Below are 6557 nucleotides of genomic sequence, written 5' to 3' on the forward strand. Positions count from 1 at the left end.
CAAAGGTTGCATCATCAGATAACAATAATCAATTTTGTAATCTCAGCTGTGCATTGGCTGTTGTGGCATTAGAATATGTACGCATATGTTGGTGCTACATTGATAAATCATGAAGTATAGTCTTTTATCTTCTGGAGATTATATTTGAATATTTGATGGAGCATTATTTTGCAACTTCTTTAAGTTTTTTGAGATTAGATCGATGTAAAGTGCGAGGCGCTTTGTAAAGGGATTTATGGTTGAAGATTATTTAATGGATTTATCATTCAAGATTAGTACATAATTCTGGCGTGTATGATGCTGTTTTTTATTTATTTTAAAAGATAAAAGCTTAATAAGAAACCCGTTAGGTTAAGCTATTTTTTTAAAGATAAATACTTAATAAGAGACAAGTTAGGTGTTGTGAGGGGGTCGAAAAAGCACGAGCCTAATGCGTGACCTCGTCCCTCGTGGGCGTGACGTTGTCAGATCAAGTGTAATTGGATTTCCTGTGAGTTTACACCCAATTGACTAGTAATATAGGAGTCGCCATTCAGTTTTTAACGACAATGAGAAAAACTGACAAAACCCGGTTATCGTGACATAAAGGGAGTGCAATTATGTTCGACCACGACGGCCATAGGTTCCCTTGTGATCCCTGGTTTGGGGATCGCTCAACGTACACCCGCAGGGCATAGATTGAGAGTCCGGGGGACTGTAACTACCGAGAGGAGTGCTCATCGATAACTCCAGAGGCAGGTTATCCTTACTAGCTCAGCATAAATAATTGAAGGGACACGCGTTTAAACTATTAAACTATTCTGAATTGATTTTAGCAATATGCAACACATAACACTAAATCGATCGTGATTATCTTATTTAGATTGATTTAAGGTACATAGCATGATAATTCAATTGTCCAGGGTATTATCTTATTAGGCGTGATAGATCAATCAAGTGAATAGTTCAAAAATTTTATAAAAGGGTGATGAAAGTGATTAAATCATATGAGGGACATATTACAACGCACCCTTGAGAGGTGCGTTACGGTTCTTAGAAAACTAACCACTTGGCTTTGCTATTTCTCCTTTTATTTAACGAATCTCGGGTTTCCAAGCAATGTACCAGTATTTAGGCTTAATTCATCAGCTACAAGGGGCAGGATGCGTTCTGTTCGACTTTTGGGTCGATTGCGACAGAACGCCGGATCAATTTCGCAGCGTGAGGCTAGGCTTAAGGCTAGAGTCAATACTCAGGTTAAGGAATTGTGTGTTCTTTTCACGTCGGTTTTTAGGCTGTATTTATAGGAAAAGAGTTGTGGAAAGATAGATTTTCAAGATACGGATCCGAAAAGAATCCTGAGATAAAACGGCCCCAGGCATTTTCAGCGCCCAGGGCTGGGCGCCGAAGATTTCGGCGCCCAGATCCAGGCGTTGAAAATGGGATCTGGGCAGAGTTTTTTTGTCAGATTTGGACTCTTAGAATACGGAGCTTTTGAGATTTATCCGAGTCTTTTAGTGCGTATTAACTTATGACGGAATGCGTCTGGGCCCGTTACGAACTCTAGGTTCGTTAGGATTTTAATCAATACGTAACTCTTATTTTCGAATTACACCAGGAATGCAAATTCTATCTCTTTTAGGATTTATGTTGGAGTGCAACACCTAATTCTGACAGGTTTCTATCTTTTATGACTTTGCCACTTTTAACAACTACCTTTTACGGCAGTTACTATTATTAGCAGGTTTCCATAAATAGCAGTTTTGGCTGAAATGAAAAGGGGGATTGAGATTCGTTATTTTATAGGAGATGCGTTGCCAAGTGGAGATTTGTGTTCTCATCATCGAACCTTCCCTTTCGAGAATGGAGACAAAAGTAGGTGTCTATAGTTAGCCCCCACTTTAACTGAGTCTCGAGATGAGACGATGGTCAAAGTATTAGACGGAGTGCGTCATACAAGTCATGGTGTATGTGACCTGTTTTGCGAGGGTCTCACGAGCCCCCGAGTGATAACATTTGACTTAAGGGTCATCTCTTGAAGTGTTAACACATTCCTCACGTGTCATTGGAATTTGTTAACTAATAGTATAGAAACTCCCTCACTTTGTCATTGGAAGTATCTAAAGATATTTTCGAAACCAAAGCTATAAAGTGTAACTAGGCCTGGCCAAGCCCAATCACGAGGTAAAAACGTTTTAAAGATTCTCATTTTCAGGGTTAGCTAAACGAGAAAACCCCCTTGTTTTTTATAGGACGTAAAACGAAGGAAAATCCAGCACATCGCTCTTTTTTGGAAAAACGGAAAACAAATCCTTTGATTTTTGGAAAAGGGAAACTATCCTTTAATTTTTGGAAAAGGGAAACCATCCTTTGATTTTTGGAAAAGGGAAACCATCAATTGATTTTTGGAAAAAGATAAACCATCTTTTGATTTTTGGAAAAAGATAAACCATCTTTTGATTTTTGGAAAAAGATAAACCAGGAAAAGTTATCGCTGCAGCGACTAAGGACCTGCGCGGTTAGTGATGCAAACCCCGCCGGCTGAAGATGGCGAGCCTGTCCGCTGAGGGTGGACGCCCCGTCCGATAGAAGTGGACGAATCTGTTTTGATGTTTTGAAAACAAGGACCTATGCGGTTTGTGACGTAGACCCAGCCGACTGAAGATGGCGAGCCTGTTTTTTTTGTTTTTGAAGTATTTATTTTCTTTTCATTTTCGAAAACTGAGGACCTGCGCGGTTAGTGACGCAGACCCCGCCCGCTGAAGGTGGGCGAGCCCTGTCCGCTAAGGGTGGACGCCCCGCCCGCTGGAGGTGAGGGAACCTGAATTCGTCTTTTCTATTTGGGACTCGCGTGGTATGTGCCGCGATCTTGCCCGATTGAGGTGGGAAAGTCCCTATTTCATTTGTTCTTGTGATTTCTTTTGAGAATTTCTTTTTATTCATTCTTGTAAGAGAGAATTCTTTCGAGGGATGCTCGGATTTAGTTGCAACCTGAATGTGGGTTGACAACGTGTTTAGACGGACCATTGTCTCGTGGTCATCATCTTTCATGGTTTTGAGCTAGTCTCTACGGCTCAATTTTGCCACTACCAGGGTCCTTGATTAGGGGACTATGTATAAGTATCAACGGAGACCTTTGTCTTGAGGTCGTAATCCGGTTTTATCTTTTGAGATTATCCAAACACGGGACTTCGTACAGCGTAGTATGGGAATATTGTTTTAACTTTGCATACTCTCTTTTGAAATATATATTTTCTTTCGAGCCCCCAAGCACTCGTGCTTGACGGTCATTTCTTGCCAAAGAGGTTCCTTGGGGATACGCATTTTGTAATGTCCTTGATCGTGTTTGGGATCGTGCTCGTAAGTGCGAGCGATCTTTGTAGTGGTGTGCTACTCTTAACAAAGCCGTGAGGTGCGACTTTCAGTAAACAATTCGGCAATTTTCAAGTCGAATGGATACGGCAGGACCCTATAGAGGTCAGGGCTTCTTTTGGGCCTGGGCTCATTTTCGGCGACCAGGCTTGGGCGTTAGAAATAATTCACGCCCAAGTGGGGCGTTGAAAATATTGTTTGGGCTGGTCTTTTGATGACACAGTTGGCCTCTTGTTCGTTCGTTTATTTCACTTGGAAATTCTACGTATTCTCTTCTCTTTTGTTTTTCTTTATTTTTTGGAACGTATAATTTTATTAGAAATCACAATGAGTTGAGTGATCGTGATGATTTCTTGAGAAGCCGTAGCCGATTGGTGGACTACGGTGTTTGTCGCTTTGGGGCGGTTATTTAAAGGAACTGTCGCTCTTAAGGCGTTGCAATAGTTTGGCGAGTCTATATGGCCCGAGGAACATACCTTGAGGCGTAAGACTTTAATCGCTCTTGTTGTTATTTTGAACGTATATTTTTTCTTTTAAACGCGTTCGTGAGTGTTCGATACTTAGGATGCTGATACGTATGTGCGAACGAGCGTTCATAGAATGGCCGTTGCGTGCGGTGCATTAATCAGTTCGCTTGAATCATTTTTTGTTTAGCAATGACTGATGTTGAATAGTTTGCTTAGAAGTTGATAGGGTTCATGCCTATTCATGAAGTGGGCTCAAGCATCGTGCCCTTTCGATCGTTTTGCTTTGAGATTCTTTTTATTTTGCTATGGTCGTTTCGTAGCTTGGATCCCCCAAGTATGCATGTTGGGATGCTTCCTTTTGGCGTACGATTTTTGTAGGTTCTTTCGAGAAAGATGCCTTGGGGTTCCGCTCGTGTGGGTGCGAGCTATCCCTTCCGTGTTAGGTAATATTTTGCTACCTTTAATCCTTAATGTAGAAGTCGTGTGGCTTACATTTTGAATTTGGGTGATAAGTAGTCTTTGCCTCATACTCTTGGTCGTGCCCGCATTAGTGCAATATGCCTTACTCTTTTTTTTAGACTTGTACCGTGGGATGGTTGAACTTATGGTGCGACGTAGGCTTGTGTGGCCTAACAGCTTGTCTTAGAACATTCCTCCAGGTGTTGGGATATCATTGTTATTTTTTGCATTTGGAGTACTTCATCACGCCTCGTTCAGGTGCTCGAACAAGTGTAGCACCTTCTGCGTGGGTGTGCCCGGCTTATTACTTCGTTCGATGCGAGGAATCATAGATGTTTCTTTTTTTTTTTTAACTTTTTTTACTCTTTTTTTACTCTTTTTTTTTTTACTTTTTTTACTCTTTATCTTTGATTTTTCTTTCGCTTTTTCTTTAGAACGACGTAGACTGTGTAACGGGCGCTTGTAGGGCGAGTGTTATATGCAGTAGTTTGATCGGAGTTTTGGTGACTCGCGATTTTCAGTTACCCTTGTTAGTGGGGTGACTTTATATATTCTAAGTAGCGCTTAGAATTTGGGAGGGGTTTTAGCCATTCTAAGGTTCATTTTACATGATCAAACCTTAGGATTGTGCCCCTATGACGTGTGTATAGCATTAGCGTCGAGAATTTGCGATAAAGTCGTCATTTCGAGCATTTTAAGAGTGTTTTTCTCAAGCCCCCAATTGTAGCTACGAGATTGGCTTGGTGCTATAATGCTTGGCACACGTTTTTATGCATTCATGGTGACATGGATTATGAATAGTTTGAACCAGACTCATTTAGTGCAAGGTATGTTCGAGTAGTGATTTGCTACTTCTCTTGTAAATTTCGTATTGTGCGACATTGCCATGGTCAAGGTAGTCACATGTTGAAGTGTGCCTTTACCAAAAGCTAGGTGCCTTTCTTTACCCATAATCTTATTTAGAAATCTTTTTGACTCACTTGCAACATCGAGATAAACGCATACTTAGCTTAAACCAACGACACTTTATTATGTTCGAAGAAGTTTTTGAAAATTATTTGAAATCCGAGTCCTACTGTGTACAATCCGAGGTTTCCTAAGTAAGTTGACTTATAGAAGGGTTCGTACAGGATTACATGAGTGAATCAAAATACTGTTACGATTTTCGGAATGCTATCTAAGGATTTGCTGGAAGCTAGGGTGCAGGCGTCAAGATATTACTTGTGCCCGTGTGGCACGTGCTTTAGGCTTTTAGGGCCATCTTTTCCAGATTTGTGGGAATATAAACCATTTTTAAATTGACTTAGATTTACTTGGTGTATGTCTGCACAAAAGGTCAAGGTATACTTAGTTCTTTCCCTAGATCTTTCATTTCAATTTTTAGCCCCCAGTTGCTATTATGTCTTCTCATTAATGATGCTTTCAGATTTCGATTTTAGATGCCCGTGTCATATGTCTGAGTAGGGTGAGCCTTGGTTAAGTGCCAAGTCCTATTGCCAATGTCTGATTTTTTTTCAAAGGGGATTCGCAAGCATTTGAATTACCATGAACGGGTGCCCTGAGTACGAAGGAACGATGGGGCGATGCCGTAGAACAATTCTCTTTATTGCAAGCTTACTGCCTTTACTACTTGTTGGCGATTATGACTGTGTCTAGTGGTGAAATGAGTTAAGTGAGTTACTTTGCTTTAGGGAGGGTCAAGTCGAGTACTTTAGAGGTCATGGACGCTCGCGCTAGCCCCCATTCAATTGAGGCAAAGCGATTTTTTGAGTATTGGCTAAGTGCCTAGGAGTGTGAGTGCTCCTTCTAGCAAGGGTACGTGCCCTTATTATTTTTCGATGTGTGCTCATTTTGGCATCTTGATGACTTGGATTCTTCCTTTGACTTAAATTTTTCTTTCGATTTGGATTGCAAGTAATTAAATTTCAATAAGGGACTCTATTTTTTATTCTTGTTATTCTATAGGTTTTAACATTTTTGCAAATTGGTTGGACCGAATCATGGATTGCCTACATATCCGCCTTAAATAGATTTAATTTGGAATCAGGTCTTGCGTAATTCTTAGCCAGAAAATGGTTTCTTAGAATGCCGATTTTAAACAAGTACGTTCGAGTGGAATCGTAATGTTTGAAATAGGGTGAAATAAGTGTACGAAAATTTTGGAGCGCGCATATTTTGTGTATTTTATATGATCTTCTACCCCCGAGTGTTCGTTATTCTTCCGCGTGTATATAGGAAAATATACGAACACTTTTAGGAATTGGGAGTTGAAAAGTGATA

The sequence above is a fragment of the Spinacia oleracea genome, chromosome 4 (genome assembly GCF_020520425.1).
Source record: "Spinacia oleracea cultivar Varoflay chromosome 4, BTI_SOV_V1, whole genome shotgun sequence".
Taxonomy (NCBI): Eukaryota; Viridiplantae; Streptophyta; class Magnoliopsida; order Caryophyllales; family Amaranthaceae; genus Spinacia; species Spinacia oleracea.